We start from the raw sequence: 20,422 nt of genomic DNA on the forward strand, positions 1-20,422 counted from the left end.
CAGATATTTGCGTAATTCGCACGGTGCATTCTCGGCTGTCCCCTTCCGTCCCGACTTGTCCCGACTTTGCTCGACTGCCGCTCGCTGCCGCTCGGGTCGTGGTCCATATGACAGCACAAGTACGAGAAGCATCTGCGAGATGGGCGCGGGCCGAACCGACGTGTCCGAGGCGCCGTGTGCGGCCGTTCGGAGCTACCAGAGCCGCTCTGTGCTGCGCCGTGCCGTGGAAAGGTGCGAAAACATGCACACAAGACACAGGCTGTTCGGCAAAGTATCCATCTCTTGTAGCGACGAAAGGTAAATTTTTGTTTACAAATTTGCCGTTGTGCACTGCTACAAAATTGGAATTTAGCGCTCCTACAAAACAGTAGGCTCTGACGCATTTTAAGAGCACATCTGTCGATTCGCAGTGTTTCGTTATTTTCAACGAGTTCCTAGCACTCTTCCTCCGCGCATTCTTGTTCAAACTGAGTTCATTGCTGTAATTTCACATCTTACGTTTAATACAGTGGTTTAAAATGCTTGTGGAAGCATCTTTGTCGCACCTGAGAGTTTGTATGAAAAGAGGACTGGCAGGTGTAGTGACATAAAATTTAAAAGAAGAGAGGGAGCCAACAGCACCCGGTGTTCCCAGGCGGTCACCCATCCAAGTACTAACCGGGCCCGATGTTGCTTAACTTCGGTGATCGGACGAGAAACGGTGTATTCAACATGGTATGGCCGTTGGCGTCCTTATACAGTAGCCGCACGGCAGAAGAAGGCTTCGCCTCTCCTCCCAACACACGCAATCGCCGTTTTCGGTGGCACATTTGACGCAAAGCACGTCCTTCCACCTCGAAGGCGACGCGCAGTGCGGCGCGCCGCCACGTGGGTCAGACGCACAACACAGCTGCTCGTTGCACCGCCTGTCATTCGTTTGTTCGACAAAGTATCAATCTCTTGTAGCGACGAAAGGTAAATTTTTGTTTACAAATTTGCCGTTGTGCACTGCTACAAAACAATATGCCCTGACGTATTTCACAACATTTCTGTCACTTCACACTGTTTTGTTATTTCCAGAGACTCTTTGGAAGTCTTCCTTGGCGCACTCTTTTCAAATTGAGCTCCTTAATATCGTATCTTACGATAGTTTAAAATCAGTATGGAAGCATCTATGTCACATGAGAAAGGTAGCATGAAAAAAGGGCTGGCAGGGGTAGTGACAAGAAAGCAAGAAATGAAGACAGAGGGAAGCGGTCTCACCTGCCTGACACGCGTCGCGCTTCCAGATATTTGCGTAATTCGCACGGTGCATTCTCGGCTGTCCCCTTCCGTCCCGACTTGTCCCGACTTTGCTCGACTGCCGCTCGCTGCCGCTCGGGTCGTGGTCCATATGACAGCACAAGTACGAGAAGCATCTGCGAGATGGGCGCGGGCCGAACCGACGTGTCCGAGGCGCCGTGTGCGGCCGTTCGGAGCTACCAGAGCCGCTCTGTGCTGCGCCGTGCCGTGGAAAGGTGCGAAAACATGCACACAAGACACAGGCTGTTCGGCAAAGTATCCATCTCTTGTAGCGACGAAAGGTAAATTTTTGTTTACAAATTTGCCGTTGTGCACTGCTACAAAATTGGAATTTAGCGCTCCTACAAAACAGTAGGCTCTGACGCATTTTAAGAGCACATCTGTCGATTCGCAGTGTTTCGTTATTTTCAACGAGTTCCTAGCACTCTTCCTCCGCGCATTCTTGTTCAAACTGAGTTCATTGCTGTAATTTCACATCTTACGTTTAATACAGTGGTTTAAAATGCTTGTGGAAGCATCTTTGTCGCACCTGAGAGTTTGTATGAAAAGAGGACTGGCAGGTGTAGTGACATAAAATTTAAAAGGAGAGAGGGAGCCAACAGCACCCGGTGTTCCCAGGCGGTCACCCATCCAAGTACTAACCGGGCCCGATGTTGCTTAACTTCGGTGATCGGACGAGAACCGGTGTATTCAACATGGTATGGCCGTTGGCGTCCTTATACAGTAGCCGCACGGCAGAAGAAGGCTTCGCCTCTCCTCCCAACACACGCAATCGCCGTTTTCGGTGGCACATTTGACGCAAAGCACGTCCTTCCACCTCGAAGGCGACGCGCAGTGCGGCGCGCCGCCACGTGGGTCAGACGCACAACACAGCTGCTCGTTGCACCGCCTGTCATTCGTTTGTTCGACAAAGTATCCATCTCTTGTAGCGACGAAAGGTAAATTTTTGTTTACAAATTTGCCGTTGTGCACTGCTACAAAACAATATGCCCTGACGTATTTCACAACATTTCTGTCACTTCACACTGTTTTGTTATTTCCAGAGACTCTTTGGAAGTCTTCCTTGGCGCACTCTTTTCAAATTGAGCTCCTTAATATCGTATCTTACGATAGTTTAAAATCAGTATGGAAGCATCTATGTCACATGAGAAAGGTAGCATGAAAAAAGGGCTGGCAGGGGTAGTGACAAGAAAGCAAGAAATGAAGACAGAGGGAAGCGGTCTCACCTGCCTGACACGCGTCGCGCTTCCAGATATTTGCGTAATTCGCACGGTGCATTCTCGGCTGTCCCCTTCCGTCCCGACTTGTCCCGACTTTGCTCGACTGCCGCTCGCTGCCGCTCGGGTCGTGGTCCATATGACAGCACAAGTACGAGAAGCATCTGCGAGATGGGCGCGGGCCGAACCGACGTGTCCGAGGCGCCGTGTGCGGCCGTTCGGAGCTACCAGAGCCGCTCTGTGCTGCGCCGTGCCGTGGAAAGGTGCGAAAACATGCACACAAGACACAGGCTGTTCGGCAAAGTATCCATCTCTTGTAGCGACGAAAGGTAAATTTTTGTTTACAAATTTGCCGTTGTGCACTGCTACAAAATTGGAATTTAGCGCTCCTACAAAACAGTAGGCTCTGACGCATTTTAAGAGCACATCTGTCGATTCGCAGTGTTTCGTTATTTTCAACGAGTTCCTAGCACTCTTCCTCCGCGCATTCTTGTTCAAACTGAGTTCATTGCTGTAATTTCACATCTTACGTTTAATACAGTGGTTTAAAATGCTTGTGGAAGCATCTTTGTCGCACCTGAGAGTTTGTATGAAAAGAGGACTGGCAGGTGTAGTGACATAAAATTTAAAAGAAGAGAGGGAGCCAACAGCACCCGGTGTTCCCAGGCGGTCACCCATCCAAGTACTAACCGGGCCCGATGTTGCTTAACTTCGGTGATCGGACGAGAACCGGTGTATTCAACATGGTATGGCCGTTGGCGTCCTTATACAGTAGCCGCACGGCAGAAGAAGGCTTCGCCTCTCCTCCCAACACACGCAATCGCCGTTTTCGGTGGCACATTTGACGCAAAGCACGTCCTTCCACCTCGAAGGCGACGCGCAGTGCGGCGCGCCGCCACGTGGGTCAGACGCACAACACAGCTGCTCGTTGCACCGCCTGTCATTCGTTTGTTCGACAAAGTATCCATCTCTTGTAGCGACGAAAGGTAAATTTTTGTTTACAAATTTGCCGTTGTGCACTGCTACAAAACAATATGCCCTGACGTATTTCACAACATTTCTGTCACTTCACACTGTTTTGTTATTTCCAGAGACTCTTTGGAAGTCTTCCTTGGCGCACTCTTTTCAAATTGAGCTCCTTAATATCGTATCTTACGATAGTTTAAAATCAGTATGGAAGCATCTATGTCACATGAGAAAGGTAGCATGAAAAAAGGGCTGGCAGGGGTAGTGACAAGAAAGCAAGAAATGAAGACAGAGGGAAGCGGTCTCACCTGCCTGACACGCGTCGCGCTTCCAGATATTTGCGTAATTCGCACGGTGCATTCTCGGCTGTCCCCTTCCGTCCCGACTTGTCTCGACTTTGCTCGACTGCCGCTCGCTGCCGCTCGGGTCGTGGTCCATATGACAGCACAAGTACGAGAAGCATCTGCGAGATGGGCGCGGGCCGAACCGACGTGTCCGAGGCGCCGTGTGCGGCCGTTCGGAGCTACCAGAGCCGCTCTGTGCTGCGCCGTGCCGTGGAAAGGTGCGAAAACATGCACACAAGACACAGGCTGTTCGGCAAAGTATCCATCTCTTGTAGCGACGAAAGGTAAATTTTTGTTTACAAATTTGCCGTTGTGCACTGCTACAAAATTGGAATTTAGCGCTCCTACAAAACAGTAGGCTCTGACGCATTTTAAGAGCACATCTGTCGATTCGCAGTGTTTCGTTATTTTCAACGAGTTCCTAGCACTCTTCCTCCGCGCATTCTTGTTCAAACTGAGTTCATTGCTGTAATTTCACATCTTACGTTTAATACAGTGGTTTAAAATGCTTGTGGAAGCATCTTTGTCGCACCTGAGAGTTTGTATGAAAAGAGGACTGGCAGGTGTAGTGACATAAAATTTAAAAGAAGAGAGGGAGCCAACAGCACCCGGTGTTCCCAGGCGGTCACCCATCCAAGTACTAACCGGGCCCGATGTTGCTTAACTTCGGTGATCGGACGAGAACCGGTGTATTCAACATGGTATGGCCGTTGGCGTCCTTATACAGTAGCCGCACGGCAGAAGAAGGCTTCGCCTCTCCTCCCAACACACGCAATCGCCGTTTTCGGTGGCACATTTGACGCAAAGCACGTCCTTCCACCTCGAAGGCGACGCGCAGTGCGGCGCGCCGCCACGTGGGTCAGACGCACAACACAGCTGCTCGTTGCACCGCCTGTCATTCGTTTGTTCGACAAAGTATCCATCTCTTGTAGCGACGAAAGGTAAATTTTTGTTTACAAATTTGCCGTTGTGCACTGCTACAAAACAATATGCCCTGACGTATTTCACAACATTTCTGTCACTTCACACTGTTTTGTTATTTCCAGAGACTCTTTGGAAGTCTTCCTTGGCGCACTCTTTTCAAATTGAGCTCCTTAATATCGTATCTTACGATAGTTTAAAATCAGTATGGAAGCATCTATGTCACATGAGAAAGGTAGCATGAAAAAAGGGCTGGCAGGGGTAGTGACAAGAAAGCAAGAAATGAAGACAGAGGGAAGCGGTCTCACCTGCCTGACACGCGTCGCGCTTCCAGATATTTGCGTAATTCGCACGGTGCATTCTCGGCTGTCCCCTTCCGTCCCGACTTGTCCCGACTTTGCTCGACTGCCGCTCGCTGCCGCTCGGGTCGTGGTCCATATGACAGCACAAGTACGAGAAGCATCTGCGAGATGGGCGCGGGCCGAACCGACGTGTCCGAGGCGCCGTGTGCGGCCGTTCGGAGCTACCAGAGCCGCTCTGTGCTGCGCCGTGCCGTGGAAAGGTGCGAAAACATGCACACAAGACACAGGCTGTTCGGCAAAGTATCCATCTCTTGTAGCGACGAAAGGTAAATTTTTGTTTACAAATTTGCCGTTGTGCACTGCTACAAAATTGGAATTTAGCGCTCCTACAAAACAGTAGGCTCTGACGCATTTTAAGAGCACATCTGTCGATTCGCAGTGTTTCGTTATTTTCAACGAGTTCCTAGCACTCTTCCTCCGCGCATTCTTGTTCAAACTGAGTTCATTGCTGTAATTTCACATCTTACGTTTAATACAGTGGTTTAAAATGCTTGTGGAAGCATCTTTGTCGCACCTGAGAGTTTGTATGAAAAGAGGACTGGCAGGTGTAGTGACATAAAATTTAAAAGAAGAGAGGGAGCCAACAGCACCCGGTGATCCCAGGCGGTCACCCATCCAAGTACTAACCGGGCCCGATGTTGCTTAACTTCGGTGATCGGACGAGAACCGGTGTATTCAACATGGTATGGCCGTTGGCGTCCTTATACAGTAGCCGCACGGCAGAAGAAGGCTTCGCCTCTCCTCCCAACACACGCAATCGCCGTTTTCGGTGGCACATTTGACGCAAAGCACGTCCTTCCACCTCGAAGGCGACGCGCAGTGCGGCGCGCCGCCACGTGGGTCAGACGCACAACACAGCTGCTCGTTGCACCGCCTGTCATTCGTTTGTTCGACAAAGTATCAATCTCTTGTAGCGACGAAAGGTAAATTTTTGTTTACAAATTTGCCGTTGTGCACTGCTACAAAACAATATGCCCTGACGTATTTCACAACATTTCTGTCACTTCACACTGTTTTGTTATTTCCAGAGACTCTTTGGAAGTCTTCCTTGGCGCACTCTTTTCAAATTGAGCTCCTTAATATCGTATCTTACGATAGTTTAAAATCAGTATGGAAGCATCTATGTCACATGAGAAAGGTAGCATGAAAAAACGGCTGGCAGGGGTAGTGACAAGAAAGCAAGAAATGAAGACAGAGGGAAGCGGTCTCACCTGCCTGACACGCGTCGCGCTTCCAGATATTTGCGTAATTCGCACGGTGCATTCTCGGCTGTCCCCTTCCGTCCCGACTTGTCCCGACTGCCGCTCGCTGCCGCTCGGGTCGTGGTCCATATGACAGCACAAGTACGAGAAGCATCTGCGAGATGGGCGCGGGCCGAACCGACGTGTCCGAGGCGCCGTGTGCGGCCGTTCGGAGCTACCAGAGCCGCTCTGTGCTGCGCCGTGCCGTGGAAAGGTGCGAAAACATGCACACAAGACACAGGCTGTTCGGCAAAGTATCCATCTCTTGTAGCGACGAAAGGTAAATTTTTGTTTACAAATTTGCCGTTGTGCACTGCTACAAAATTGGAATTTAGCGCTCCTACAAAACAGTAGGCTCTGACGCATTTTAAGAGCACATCTGTCGATTCGCAGTGTTTCGTTATTTTCAACGAGTTCCTAGCACTCTTCCTCCGCGCATTCTTGTTCAAACTGAGTTCATTGCTGTAATTTCACATCTTACATTTAATACAGTGGTTTAAAATGCTTGTGGAAGCATCTTTGTCGCACCTGAGAGTTTGTATGAAAAGAGGACTGGCAGGTGTAGTGACATAAAATTTAAAAGAAGAGAGGGAGCCAACAGCACCCGGTGTTCCCAGGCGGTCACCCATCCAAGTACTAACCGGGCCCGATGTTGCTTAACTTCGGTAATCGGACGAGAACCGGTGTATTCAACATGGTATGGCCGTTGGCGTCCTTATACAGTAGCCGCACGGCAGAAGAAGGCTTCGCCTCTCCTCCCAACACACGCAATCGCCGTTTTCGGTGGCACATTTGACGCAAAGCACGTCCTTCCACCTCGAAGGCGACGCGCAGTGCGGCGCGCCGCCACGTGGGTCAGACGCACAACACAGCTGCTCGTTGCACCGCCTGTCATTCGTTTGTTCGACAAAGTATCCATCTCTTGTAGCGACGAAAGGTAAATTTTTGTTTACAAATTTGCCGTTGTGCACTGCTACAAAACAATATGCCCTGACGTATTTCACAACATTTCTGTCACTTCACACTGTTTTGTTATTTCCAGAGACTCTTTGGAAGTCTTCCTTGGCGCACTCTTTTCAAATTGAGCTCCTTAATATCGTATCTTACGATAGTTTAAAATCAGTATGGAAGCATCTATGTCACATGAGAAAGGTAGCATGAAAAAAGGGCTGGCAGGGGTAGTGACAAGAAAGCAAGAAATGAAGACAGAGGGAAGCGGTCTCACCTGCCTGACACGCGTCGCGCTTCCAGATATTTGCGTAATTCGCACGGTGCATTCTCGGCTGTCCCCTTCCGTCCCGACTTGTCCCGACTTTGCTCGACTGCCGCTCGCTGCCGCTCGGGTCGTGGTCCATATGACAGCACAAGTACGAGAAGCATCTGCGAGATGGGCGCGGGCCGAACCGACGTGTCCGAGGCGCCGTGTGCGGCCGTTCGGAGCTACCAGAGCCGCTCTGTGCTGCGCCGTGCCGTGGAAAGGTGCGAAAACATGCACACAAGACACAGGCTGTTCGGCAAAGTATCCATCTCTTGTAGCGACGAAAGGTAAATTTTTGTTTACAAATTTGCCGTTGTGCACTGCTACAAAATTGGAATTTAGCGCTCCTACAAAACAGTAGGCTCTGACGCATTTTAAGAGCACATCTGTCGATTCGCAGTGTTTCGTTATTTTCAACGAGTTCCTAGCACTCTTCCTCCGCGCATTCTTGTTCAAACTGAGTTCATTGCTGTAATTTCACATCTTACGTTTAATACAGTGGTTTAAAATGCTTGTGGAAGCATCTTTGTCGCACCTGAGAGTTTGTATGAAAAGAGGACTGGCAGGTGTAGTGACATAAAATTTAAAAGAAGAGAGGGAGCCAACAGCACCCGGTGTTCCCAGGCGGTCACCCATCCAAGTACTAACCGGGCCCGATGTTGCTTAACTTCGGTGATCGGACGAGAAACGGTGTATTCAACATGGTATGGCCGTTGGCGTCCTTATACAGTAGCCGCACGGCAGAAGAAGGCTTCGCCTCTCCTCCCAACACACGCAATCGCCGTTTTCGGTGGCACATTTGACGCAAAGCACGTCCTTCCACCTCGAAGGCGACGCGCAGTGCGGCGCGCCGCCACGTGGGTCAGACGCACAACACAGCTGCTCGTTGCACCGCCTGTCATTCGTTTGTTCGACAAAGTATCAATCTCTTGTAGCGACGAAAGGTAAATTTTTGTTTACAAATTTGCCGTTGTGCACTGCTACAAAACAATATGCCCTGACGTATTTCACAACATTTCTGTCACTTCACACTGTTTTGTTATTTCCAGAGACTCTTTGGAAGTCTTCCTTGGCGCACTCTTTTCAAATTGAGCTCCTTAATATCGTATCTTACGATAGTTTAAAATCAGTATGGAAGCATCTATGTCACATGAGAAAGGTAGCATGAAAAAAGGGCTGGCAGGGGTAGTGACAAGAAAGCAAGAAATGAAGACAGAGGGAAGCGGTCTCACCTGCCTGACACGCGTCGCGCTTCCAGATATTTGCGTAATTCGCACGGTGCATTCTCGGCTGTCCCCTTCCGTCCCGACTTGTCCCGACTTTGCTCGACTGCCGCTCGCTGCCGCTCGGGTCGTGGTCCATATGACAGCACAAGTACGAGAAGCATCTGCGAGATGGGCGCGGGCCGAACCGACGTGTCCGAGGCGCCGTGTGCGGCCGTTCGGAGCTACCAGAGCCGCTCTGTGCTGCGCCGTGCCGTGGAAAGGTGCGAAAACATGCACACAAGACACAGGCTGTTCGGCAAAGTATCCATCTCTTGTAGCGACGAAAGGTAAATTTTTGTTTACAAATTTGCCGTTGTGCACTGCTACAAAATTGGAATTTAGCGCTCCTACAAAACAGTAGGCTCTGACGCATTTTAAGAGCACATCTGTCGATTCGCAGTGTTTCGTTATTTTCAACGAGTTCCTAGCACTCTTCCTCCGCGCATTCTTGTTCAAACTGAGTTCATTGCTGTAATTTCACATCTTACGTTTAATACAGTGGTTTAAAATGCTTGTGGAAGCATCTTTGTCGCACCTGAGAGTTTGTATGAAAAGAGGACTGGCAGGTGTAGTGACATAAAATTTAAAAGGAGAGAGGGAGCCAACAGCACCCGGTGTTCCCAGGCGGTCACCCATCCAAGTACTAACCGGGCCCGATGTTGCTTAACTTCGGTGATCGGACGAGAACCGGTGTATTCAACATGGTATGGCCGTTGGCGTCCTTATACAGTAGCCGCACGGCAGAAGAAGGCTTCGCCTCTCCTCCCAACACACGCAATCGCCGTTTTCGGTGGCACATTTGACGCAAAGCACGTCCTTCCACCTCGAAGGCGACGCGCAGTGCGGCGCGCCGCCACGTGGGTCAGACGCACAACACAGCTGCTCGTTGCACCGCCTGTCATTCGTTTGTTCGACAAAGTATCCATCTCTTGTAGCGACGAAAGGTAAATTTTTGTTTACAAATTTGCCGTTGTGCACTGCTACAAAACAATATGCCCTGACGTATTTCACAACATTTCTGTCACTTCACACTGTTTTGTTATTTCCAGAGACTCTTTGGAAGTCTTCCTTGGCGCACTCTTTTCAAATTGAGCTCCTTAATATCGTATCTTACGATAGTTTAAAATCAGTATGGAAGCATCTATGTCACATGAGAAAGGTAGCATGAAAAAAGGGCTGGCAGGGGTAGTGACAAGAAAGCAAGAAATGAAGACAGAGGGAAGCGGTCTCACCTGCCTGACACGCGTCGCGCTTCCAGATATTTGCGTAATTCGCACGGTGCATTCTCGGCTGTCCCCTTCCGTCCCGACTTGTCCCGACTTTGCTCGACTGCCGCTCGCTGCCGCTCGGGTCGTGGTCCATATGACAGCACAAGTACGAGAAGCATCTGCGAGATGGGCGCGGGCCGAACCGACGTGTCCGAGGCGCCGTGTGCGGCCGTTCGGAGCTACCAGAGCCGCTCTGTGCTGCGCCGTGCCGTGGAAAGGTGCGAAAACATGCACACAAGACACAGGCTGTTCGGCAAAGTATCCATCTCTTGTAGCGACGAAAGGTAAATTTTTGTTTACAAATTTGCCGTTGTGCACTGCTACAAAATTGGAATTTAGCGCTCCTACAAAACAGTAGGCTCTGACGCATTTTAAGAGCACATCTGTCGATTCGCAGTGTTTCGTTATTTTCAACGAGTTCCTAGCACTCTTCCTCCGCGCATTCTTGTTCAAACTGAGTTCATTGCTGTAATTTCACATCTTACGTTTAATACAGTGGTTTAAAATGCTTGTGGAAGCATCTTTGTCGCACCTGAGAGTTTGTATGAAAAGAGGACTGGCAGGTGTAGTGACATAAAATTTAAAAGAAGAGAGGGAGCCAACAGCACCCGGTGTTCCCAGGCGGTCACCCATCCAAGTACTAACCGGGCCCGATGTTGCTTAACTTCGGTGATCGGACGAGAACCGGTGTATTCAACATGGTATGGCCGTTGGCGTCCTTATACAGTAGCCGCACGGCAGAAGAAGGCTTCGCCTCTCCTCCCAACACACGCAATCGCCGTTTTCGGTGGCACATTTGACGCAAAGCACGTCCTTCCACCTCGAAGGCGACGCGCAGTGCGGCGCGCCGCCACGTGGGTCAGACGCACAACACAGCTGCTCGTTGCACCGCCTGTCATTCGTTTGTTCGACAAAGTATCCATCTCTTGTAGCGACGAAAGGTAAATTTTTGTTTACAAATTTGCCGTTGTGCACTGCTACAAAACAATATGCCCTGACGTATTTCACAACATTTCTGTCACTTCACACTGTTTTGTTATTTCCAGAGACTCTTTGGAAGTCTTCCTTGGCGCACTCTTTTCAAATTGAGCTCCTTAATATCGTATCTTACGATAGTTTAAAATCAGTATGGAAGCATCTATGTCACATGAGAAAGGTAGCATGAAAAAAGGGCTGGCAGGGGTAGTGACAAGAAAGCAAGAAATGAAGACAGAGGGAAGCGGTCTCACCTGCCTGACACGCGTCGCGCTTCCAGATATTTGCGTAATTCGCACGGTGCATTCTCGGCTGTCCCCTTCCGTCCCGACTTGTCTCGACTTTGCTCGACTGCCGCTCGCTGCCGCTCGGGTCGTGGTCCATATGACAGCACAAGTACGAGAAGCATCTGCGAGATGGGCGCGGGCCGAACCGACGTGTCCGAGGCGCCGTGTGCGGCCGTTCGGAGCTACCAGAGCCGCTCTGTGCTGCGCCGTGCCGTGGAAAGGTGCGAAAACATGCACACAAGACACAGGCTGTTCGGCAAAGTATCCATCTCTTGTAGCGACGAAAGGTAAATTTTTGTTTACAAATTTGCCGTTGTGCACTGCTACAAAATTGGAATTTAGCGCTCCTACAAAACAGTAGGCTCTGACGCATTTTAAGAGCACATCTGTCGATTCGCAGTGTTTCGTTATTTTCAACGAGTTCCTAGCACTCTTCCTCCGCGCATTCTTGTTCAAACTGAGTTCATTGCTGTAATTTCACATCTTACGTTTAATACAGTGGTTTAAAATGCTTGTGGAAGCATCTTTGTCGCACCTGAGAGTTTGTATGAAAAGAGGACTGGCAGGTGTAGTGACATAAAATTTAAAAGAAGAGAGGGAGCCAACAGCACCCGGTGTTCCCAGGCGGTCACCCATCCAAGTACTAACCGGGCCCGATGTTGCTTAACTTCGGTGATCGGACGAGAACCGGTGTATTCAACATGGTATGGCCGTTGGCGTCCTTATACAGTAGCCGCACGGCAGAAGAAGGCTTCGCCTCTCCTCCCAACACACGCAATCGCCGTTTTCGGTGGCACATTTGACGCAAAGCACGTCCTTCCACCTCGAAGGCGACGCGCAGTGCGGCGCGCCGCCACGTGGGTCAGACGCACAACACAGCTGCTCGTTGCACCGCCTGTCATTCGTTTGTTCGACAAAGTATCCATCTCTTGTAGCGACGAAAGGTAAATTTTTGTTTACAAATTTGCCGTTGTGCACTGCTACAAAACAATATGCCCTGACGTATTTCACAACATTTCTGTCACTTCACACTGTTTTGTTATTTCCAGAGACTCTTTGGAAGTCTTCCTTGGCGCACTCTTTTCAAATTGAGCTCCTTAATATCGTATCTTACGATAGTTTAAAATCAGTATGGAAGCATCTATGTCACATGAGAAAGGTAGCATGAAAAAAGGGCTGGCAGGGGTAGTGACAAGAAAGCAAGAAATGAAGACAGAGGGAAGCGGTCTCACCTGCCTGACACGCGTCGCGCTTCCAGATATTTGCGTAATTCGCACGGTGCATTCTCGGCTGTCCCCTTCCGTCCCGACTTGTCCCGACTTTGCTCGACTGCCGCTCGCTGCCGCTCGGGTCGTGGTCCATATGACAGCACAAGTACGAGAAGCATCTGCGAGATGGGCGCGGGCCGAACCGACGTGTCCGAGGCGCCGTGTGCGGCCGTTCGGAGCTACCAGAGCCGCTCTGTGCTGCGCCGTGCCGTGGAAAGGTGCGAAAACATGCACACAAGACACAGGCTGTTCGGCAAAGTATCCATCTCTTGTAGCGACGAAAGGTAAATTTTTGTTTACAAATTTGCCGTTGTGCACTGCTACAAAATTGGAATTTAGCGCTCCTACAAAACAGTAGGCTCTGACGCATTTTAAGAGCACATCTGTCGATTCGCAGTGTTTCGTTATTTTCAACGAGTTCCTAGCACTCTTCCTCCGCGCATTCTTGTTCAAACTGAGTTCATTGCTGTAATTTCACATCTTACGTTTAATACAGTGGTTTAAAATGCTTGTGGAAGCATCTTTGTCGCACCTGAGAGTTTGTATGAAAAGAGGACTGGCAGGTGTAGTGACATAAAATTTAAAAGAAGAGAGGGAGCCAACAGCACCTTTTTTTTTTTTTTTTTTTTTTCTTTTTTTTTTTCTTTTTTTTTTTTTTCTTTTCCTCCGCGCATTCTTGCTCAAACTGAGTTCATTACTGTAATTTCGCATCTTACGTTTAATACAGTAGTTTAAAGGGCTTGTGGGAGCATCTTTGTCGCACCTGAGAGTCTGTATGAAAAGAGGGCTGGCAGGTGTAGTGAAATAAAATTTAAAAGAAGAGAGGGAGCCAACAGCACCTTTTTTTTTTTTTCATAAATTAAATAGGCCTGCAACACGTGAACGAAATGTGATAAATGCCTCCCATGTATACGCCAAAAACAGAAAGAGGAAACGGAAAGATAAGGCGGATTTACACCGTAACAATCGATGACGACTGTCCAAAGGGAACACAAAACATTTGTACGCAACCAGGACGACGCATCCACCGGAGAAGGAAAGTCATTGTCGGTCGGGCATCGAGCGTGGCTGGCAGGCGGCGGCAATGAGGGCAGGGGTCAATTAGTCTGAGGCCTGGCCACAGTGTCGCCCCCACACCCGTCATCACTCATATCGACCGTAAAACAAAACAATATTTCATGTATGAAAAAAAAAGAGAAATCGCAACAGCCTAGGTATAGTAAAAACAACATGAAACAAAACGCTATTTTAAAGCGCCGGTAATCCCGGTGTGAAATCCCACACCGACGAAAGGTTCCAAAAGTGCCGAGCGCAGACACGTGACGAGAAGTGGGAGCGCTCGACAGTAAAAGAAATGAAAAAAAAAAAAGAAAAAAGAAAAAAGAAAAAAAAGAAAAAAAAAAAGAAAAAAAAAGAAAAAAAAAAAAAGAAAAAAAAATAACGCAAACAGTCACCACTAGAAACTAGAACTGAAACATCAGTAAAGAATCTCGTCACGCCACATACGGGGAAAAAAAGGAAAAAAGAAACTAATAATACCGACACTCATGCCAAACAAGAAGTTTGGCAATAACGTCCAGAAAAAACTGAAAAGACTTCTGATGTCGTTCGATAGTCAAGTTTCGGCAATTTTCGTTCCAGAAAACATAGAGAAAGTCGCATTTATTCATATTGTGTCGAACAAGGGCAATTTGAAAATACGAGACAATAACATCCATGTTACGTAGGTACCGACATACGCGCAAAAGCATGCGCCAGTGCGACCTGCAAAAAATTTGCAAAATTTTGCCGATAATGTGGCGATGTCTGAATCTGAGAAAGTTGGGTCCATAAATAGGTAAGGAAGTCCAAATCGGTACACAACTTTAAAGAGAAAATAGCAAAAACTGTATGGCCAAAGATCCACACCGTGGCATTTCGCTTGGTGGTGGGGTAGACGACACACTGCGGAATTAATACATCATCCACAGTAACGGTTCGAGCGTCCACCCGCTGAATCAGACGAATCATATCCCTGGCGACGTCCCAAACACGGCGGAAGCGGTCACACGCAAAGCGGTGTTCAAGAGTATCGTCGACAGTACACACGTCACACACTCCAGATGGGATAAGGTTGATGGAATGAAGTTTGGAGTTGGTAGGGATGGTGCGATGCACCACCTTGTACCATACAGCGTGTACGGAAGCCGGGAGGACTTTGTTGGCGAGGTTTTGCCACACTGCCACCCAGTTGCAGCGTGGCAATCGATACTCCCACTTGCAACGAATAGGAGGTCCGCGTATAGCATCGCAGACAGCGCTAACCGTGTGGGCGGAGATGTCACGAAGTGTCAGGTAACTATTATCGAAATAGTAGCGGCGCACGTAAGAAAGATAAAACGGGATGTGCGACACAGAAACAGGTGCCACTTCAGAATGAGGACGATAACGATTAAAAACAACCGCGGTGGGACTGCAAGGTGCCTTCTGCATAACAGCGGTAATTCTCTTCCAAAGGAGAGCCGCACATTTGGCTGAAAAATCGACAAGTCCCAAACCGCCGTCGGACAGGCCCAAGGTACAGACAGCATGTGACACCTTAAAAATCTCCCCCCTCCATAAAAACCAGTAAATCGCCTGTGTGATGGCGCGCCCCAATTGTTTGGGTACCGGGAGAACCTGCGCAAGGTACCACGCCCTTGCCAAGAAGTTATTATTTATTAACTGCACCTTTTCCCGAAGGGCCAAATTTCGGACCGCATGGATCTTGACAACAGCACGAATCCGATGCAGCGTAGGCCGCCAATTTAATGCTTCCATCTGCTGTGGATTCGAGGATAAAAGAACTCCAAGAACTTTATGCTGCTGCTGTACACAGAACCAGTCCCTACGAAGGGTACGTGCGCGGGCGGTGAGCGGTAAAAGAACAGTTTTCTGTGTATTGACAATCGCCCCCGTAGCTTGTTCAAAGTTGTGCAGAACGACTTGCAACCTGTCAACATCGTCTAAATGCTCAATAAATACGCCAAGGTCATCAGCGTATGCTTTACAAACCAATCTGGTAGTCCCCATCTGAATGCCGCGACATTCCCGACCGATATAGCGGAGGAGGGGATCCAGCGCAATGGCAAAAAGCGCCATGGAAAGCGGACACCCTTGCCGCACGGAGCGACCTACACGAAAAGCAGGAGTAAGACGACCATTAACACAAATGCGTGACGTAGCATTTTGCAACAGATGCGTCACTAATTTGGTAAATTTATAACCAAACCCCATGCGCACCAAAACCTGACGCAAATAAAAATGACTAATACGGTCAAAGGCATTCTTAAAATCAACTAATAAAATCGCCGCAGTCCGAAGCCGAGCACTTTTTACATAACCAATGCAGTCCCTGTAAGCAAGGATAGCGTCAAAGATATTCCGATCGCGCACCGCACACGTTTGCTGAGGACTAAGTACCGCCGGCAAAATGTTTTTAAGTCGCTGAGCGACGCAGCGCGTGACGATCTTGTAGTCAACATTTAATAAAGTAATCGGACGGACAGCGTCGATATTTGGCACAGCATTGGATTTGGGAACGAGCGTCACAACCCCCTCCACAAAGGCAGCTGGTACAGTCACACCATTTCGAATATCATTTACCAAATCTACTAAAATCTCACTAAAAAGATGAAAAAATTTCAAATAAAATTCCGCAGGAATCCCATCTGGACCTGGAGACTTCCCGTTGGGACTCCGCCGAACGGCATCGAGAACTTCATCAGACGTAAAGGCGGCAGTTAAATGATTCCTGTCCGGGCGAGTTAAAACATGGGGTACAGTCTGCAAAAAATCTCGCAACGCGTCGGAATCCACATCAACAGCACGGAAAAGTGAAGCGAAATGTTCAAAAATATCTGTTGCAATTTCCGACTGTACAGAAGTGCGATCGCCGTTTCGCAGCCGCCAAACATTAATCTTCAAACGTTCACGGCGTTTGCGTTCCCTGTGTAAATGGTAAATGGACAGAGGTTCCCCAGTAACAAGTCCCGCAGGCTGACTTCGGACGGTCACCCCATCACTAACGGCACGCATGTCAAGTAAAAGCTTTGCTTGAAATTGCTTCAGAGTAGGCAACAACTCGGGCTGTGACGTCACCCGCAACGCTAAGTCCCGTAAACAAGCCTGGCGGAAGCGAGCCGTTGCCCGACGCCAGCGTGCCGCCTCACGGCTGTAATCAATTAAAAATTTCCTAATCGCCGGTTTAACTATCGCAACCCACCACTCAATGGTGCTACTATGACCGCCTCGAGTCCGCAACAACCGTTGCCATAGACGGTTAAAACAAGTCACAAAATGGTCGTCATTGAGTAAACTGCAATTGAACTTCCACAAATTGGTACGGCGAGGAACACACAAACGAGGCAATAAAAGACGACAGGAGTAACTGGAGTGGTCAGAAAATACGACAGGAGTCACGTCAGCACTACAAATACGGGCAGACAGCTGCCTAGACACATAAATCCGATCGAGGCGGCTACGCCCGGTACCGTAAAAATAGGTGAAGTAGGTGAAATCCGGGTGTAAAACACGCCACGTGTCGAGCAGCTGAAAACTAGTGACTAAAGTACCCAGCTCGTGACATTTGTTTGGACGTGGCTCTTGATCGCTGTCGTCTAAAACACAATTAAAATCACCCCCAACGATTAAAGTATCGACATTCCTGGATAGAAGCTGACACAAATCTCTACCATAAAAGTCAGCCCTGGCCGGTTTAACATTTCCTGACGGAGCGTACACATTTACAAACACAATTCCAAAAATGGTACAAGCAACAGCGCGACCGTTCGGTAAAATGTCAACGTTAGATATTGGTAAGCCAGGACGCACTAAAATTGCAGTGCCCGTATCGTTATCAGGGGCAATATTATCAATCACAGTAAAATCAGTAAAATCATGCAAAAACAAAAGCGCTTCACAAGTCACCTCCTGTAAAAAAGCGACGTGACAGTTATGATCATACAAGAAATTTTTTAAAATCATAGCCTTCTGCGGATTTCGCAACTTATTAAGATTAACTGTTAAGATGTTCCACTGGCTACAGTCGTTAACCATATACACGTAATAACACAGTTAAAAAACAAGAAAATAAAAGAAAAACATGAAATTTGCTTAAAACAAGATAAAACATACAAACTTGCTAGGAGGGGGAGGACATACAATGAGTCACACTAATGGTTACCACCGGCCTCCACGTCCGCCGACCAATCCTGTGACTGACCAGGAAGGGGGGGCGGGAGCGGTGGAGTCCCAGAAACTGTGACGGCACCTTCTGTGGCGGAATGCTCCACGGCGGGCATTTCGACATCCGAAGATAAAGGCGGCACCAAATCGTGGGTGGAAGGGGGGGCACGACGAAGGTGCGAATCTTCGGCCTTTCTTTTGGTTGGAAAGGGGGAAGGTGTCACAGACAAAGGCGGATCCACCGCCATGCCGGAATCGGCATCAGAAGTCGGTTGGCTCAGGAAGGTTTTCAAATGTTGCACCGCGATGTCACGTTTCTGCGTTGCAGCAACAACATCACCTTCCGGCTGAGTGCGGGAAGAGGTCTGCTTTTTCGCGTGGCGCCTGCTGCCTCCCCCCTGAGACGGGCGGTGGCCGAGGTCTACGCCGTCGCGCGTGGCCGGTTGTCGGGAGGTCGGTTGCCCGACCGACCGAACCTGAGGGGGCGCAGGAGAACGCGCCACCGGAGACGGACTCCGATTTTTGTCCGAAAAACCACGCGTATTAAACGAAGCAGAGCTACTGGCACTACGTAAACGTGGGGTGCCAGAAGCTCGAGCGACATTCCGGTCCCTACGCGGTTTCGGTGCAGTAAAAGCTTCACGTTCTACAACAGCACTGGCAGCAGAAAGACTGTCGGGGACGGTAGTAGGAGCAACCGCCGATATGTCGGGTTCCGTAACCGGGACAGTATGCGGAACAATTTCTGCCGACATCGGCACGGATTGCGGTGAGACTTCGTCCACTACCGGTTTTTCAAAAAAAGATTCAGTTGTCGCAGCCGCGAGCAAAGAAGGCTCAACAGGAGGTTCAGAAACAGAAACAGAGTCACTATCAGGAACAGACGTGTCCATAACATCAGCGGCGGCCGATACAGGGGGGGCGGCCGCGAGTTGCACACGTGCGGGGGGGGCGGAACCTAAACTCGTTGCAGCAACAGAAGCAAAGCTAGGCCCACTTAAAACGTCCTCACGTGGCAACTGAACAGGCTGCCTGCGTTTAGGACAGTTTTGTCGGTAATGACCAACAGCACCGCAAAAGGAACACGTCTGAGGTTGACCACTATAGGTTATAAAAGCACGATGACCGTTAACTAACAAGAAGGACGGAATATGTTGTCGTACTATCATCTTTACACTCCTCACGCCGTTTTCGACCTGAAAAACATAGGCGGAAGACCACTTCTCTTTAAAAACAGATAGCACGGTCCCGTACGGCCGCAAATGACGAGATATTGTGTCATTCCGGATTTCAAAAGGCAAGTTGAACACACGAACATTTCGAAGGCCAAACCCACCATGAGAAATAGTCACGTTACTAATGCGACCGTCTAGATGTCGAAATTTACGGATACCATCATTAACATTTACCACGGTATCACACAATTCGGGAGTTTTCAACTTCAAAAACACGGAATTGATAAAAGTATCAAATTGAACTCCGAGAACGTCATCGGTCGACAAACACAATTCCTCAAGTATCCAACGGTGAATTTCGAAAGCTGACGGTTTTCCGACGGAACTATCGAATTCGCATTGCACATTATTTTGTCGTTCTTCACTATTATCATACAACATTGCCATAACTTACGGACTTGATGAAATGTAGCCGCGAGGCAGGAGACAGACGACACGCGAGGCGCCGCCGGCCAAGTCGCACAAGGAAGTACTGCTCGCTCGGCACCGAGGTGTTGCCAGGCGGGCAGACAGCCAAGTACTAACCGGGCCCGATGTTGCTTAACTTCGGTGATCGGACGAGAACCGGTGTATTCAACATGGTATGGCCGTTGGCGTCCTTATACAGTAGCCGCACGGCAGAAGAAGGCTTCGCCTCTCCTCCCAACACACGCAATCGCCGTTTTCGGTGGCACATTTGACGCAAAGCACGTCCTTCCACCTCGAAGGCGACGCGCAGTGCGGCGCGCCGCCACGTGGGTCAGACGCACAACACAGCTGCTCGTTGCACCGCCTGTCATTCGTTTGTTCGACAAAGTATCCATCTCTTGTAGCGACGAAAGGTAAATTTTTGTTTACAAATTTGCCGTTGTGCACTGCTACAAAACAATATGCCCTGACGTATTTCACAACATTTCTGTCACTTCACACTGTTTTGTTATTTCCAGAGACTCTTTGGAAGTCTTCCTTGGCGCACTCTTTTCAAATTGAGCTCCTTAATATCGTATCTTACGATAGTTTAAAATCAGTATGGAAGCATCTATGTCACATGAGAAAGGTAGCATGAAAAAAGGGCTGGCAGGGGTAGTGACAAGAAAGCAAGAAATGAAGACAGAGGGAAGCGGTCTCACCTGCCTGACACGCGTCGCGCTTCCAGATATTTGCGTAATTCGCACGGTGCATTCTCGGCTGTCCCCTTCCGTCCCGACTTGTCTCGACTTTGCTCGACTGCCGCTCGCTGCCGCTCGGGTCGTGGTCCATATGACAGCACAAGTACGAGAAGCATCTGCGAGATGGGCGCGGGCCGAACCGACGTGTCCGAGGCGCCGTGTGCGGCCGTTCGGAGCTACC

The 20,422-nt window shown here is 49.2% G+C and overlaps 10 non-coding genes and 1 pseudogene across 10 annotated transcripts; all 11 read right to left on the reverse strand.

Moving 5' to 3' along the window:
- Positions 1-609: 609 nt before the first annotated feature.
- On the reverse strand, positions 610-728 carry LOC126274204 (5S ribosomal RNA). Its single transcript, XR_007550031.1, has one exon. It is a non-coding gene; the product is annotated as a 5S ribosomal RNA (ribosomal RNA).
- Positions 729-1,874: 1,146 nt separating this feature from the next.
- On the reverse strand, positions 1,875-1,993 carry LOC126273555 (5S ribosomal RNA). Its single transcript, XR_007549403.1, has one exon. It is a non-coding gene; the product is annotated as a 5S ribosomal RNA (ribosomal RNA).
- Positions 1,994-3,139: 1,146 nt separating this feature from the next.
- On the reverse strand, positions 3,140-3,258 carry LOC126273556 (5S ribosomal RNA). The gene has a single exon (XR_007549404.1). It is a non-coding gene; the product is annotated as a 5S ribosomal RNA (ribosomal RNA).
- A 1,146-nt stretch (positions 3,259-4,404) lies between these two features.
- Positions 4,405-4,523, reverse strand: LOC126273557 (5S ribosomal RNA). The gene has a single exon (XR_007549405.1). It is a non-coding gene; the product is annotated as a 5S ribosomal RNA (ribosomal RNA).
- A 1,146-nt stretch (positions 4,524-5,669) lies between these two features.
- Positions 5,670-5,788, reverse strand: LOC126274143 (5S ribosomal RNA). Its single transcript, XR_007549970.1, has one exon. It is a non-coding gene; the product is annotated as a 5S ribosomal RNA (ribosomal RNA).
- A 1,136-nt stretch (positions 5,789-6,924) lies between these two features.
- On the reverse strand, positions 6,925-7,043 carry LOC126274060 (5S ribosomal RNA). Its single transcript, XR_007549890.1, has one exon. It is a non-coding gene; the product is annotated as a 5S ribosomal RNA (ribosomal RNA).
- Positions 7,044-8,189: 1,146 nt separating this feature from the next.
- Positions 8,190-8,308, reverse strand: LOC126274205 (5S ribosomal RNA). Its single transcript, XR_007550032.1, has one exon. It is a non-coding gene; the product is annotated as a 5S ribosomal RNA (ribosomal RNA).
- Positions 8,309-9,454: 1,146 nt separating this feature from the next.
- Positions 9,455-9,573, reverse strand: LOC126273559 (5S ribosomal RNA). Its single transcript, XR_007549406.1, has one exon. It is a non-coding gene; the product is annotated as a 5S ribosomal RNA (ribosomal RNA).
- Positions 9,574-10,719: 1,146 nt separating this feature from the next.
- LOC126273560 (5S ribosomal RNA) lies at positions 10,720-10,838 on the reverse strand. Its single transcript, XR_007549407.1, has one exon. It is a non-coding gene; the product is annotated as a 5S ribosomal RNA (ribosomal RNA).
- Positions 10,839-11,984: 1,146 nt separating this feature from the next.
- Positions 11,985-12,103, reverse strand: LOC126273561 (5S ribosomal RNA). The gene has a single exon (XR_007549408.1). It is a non-coding gene; the product is annotated as a 5S ribosomal RNA (ribosomal RNA).
- Positions 12,104-19,570: 7,467 nt separating this feature from the next.
- Positions 19,571-19,688, reverse strand: LOC126274542 (5S ribosomal RNA; annotated as a pseudogene).
- Positions 19,689-20,422: the final 734 nt, after the last annotated feature.

This window comes from Schistocerca gregaria, chromosome 5 (genome assembly GCF_023897955.1).
Source record: "Schistocerca gregaria isolate iqSchGreg1 chromosome 5, iqSchGreg1.2, whole genome shotgun sequence".
In the NCBI taxonomy this organism is placed as follows: Eukaryota; Metazoa; Arthropoda; class Insecta; order Orthoptera; family Acrididae; genus Schistocerca; species Schistocerca gregaria.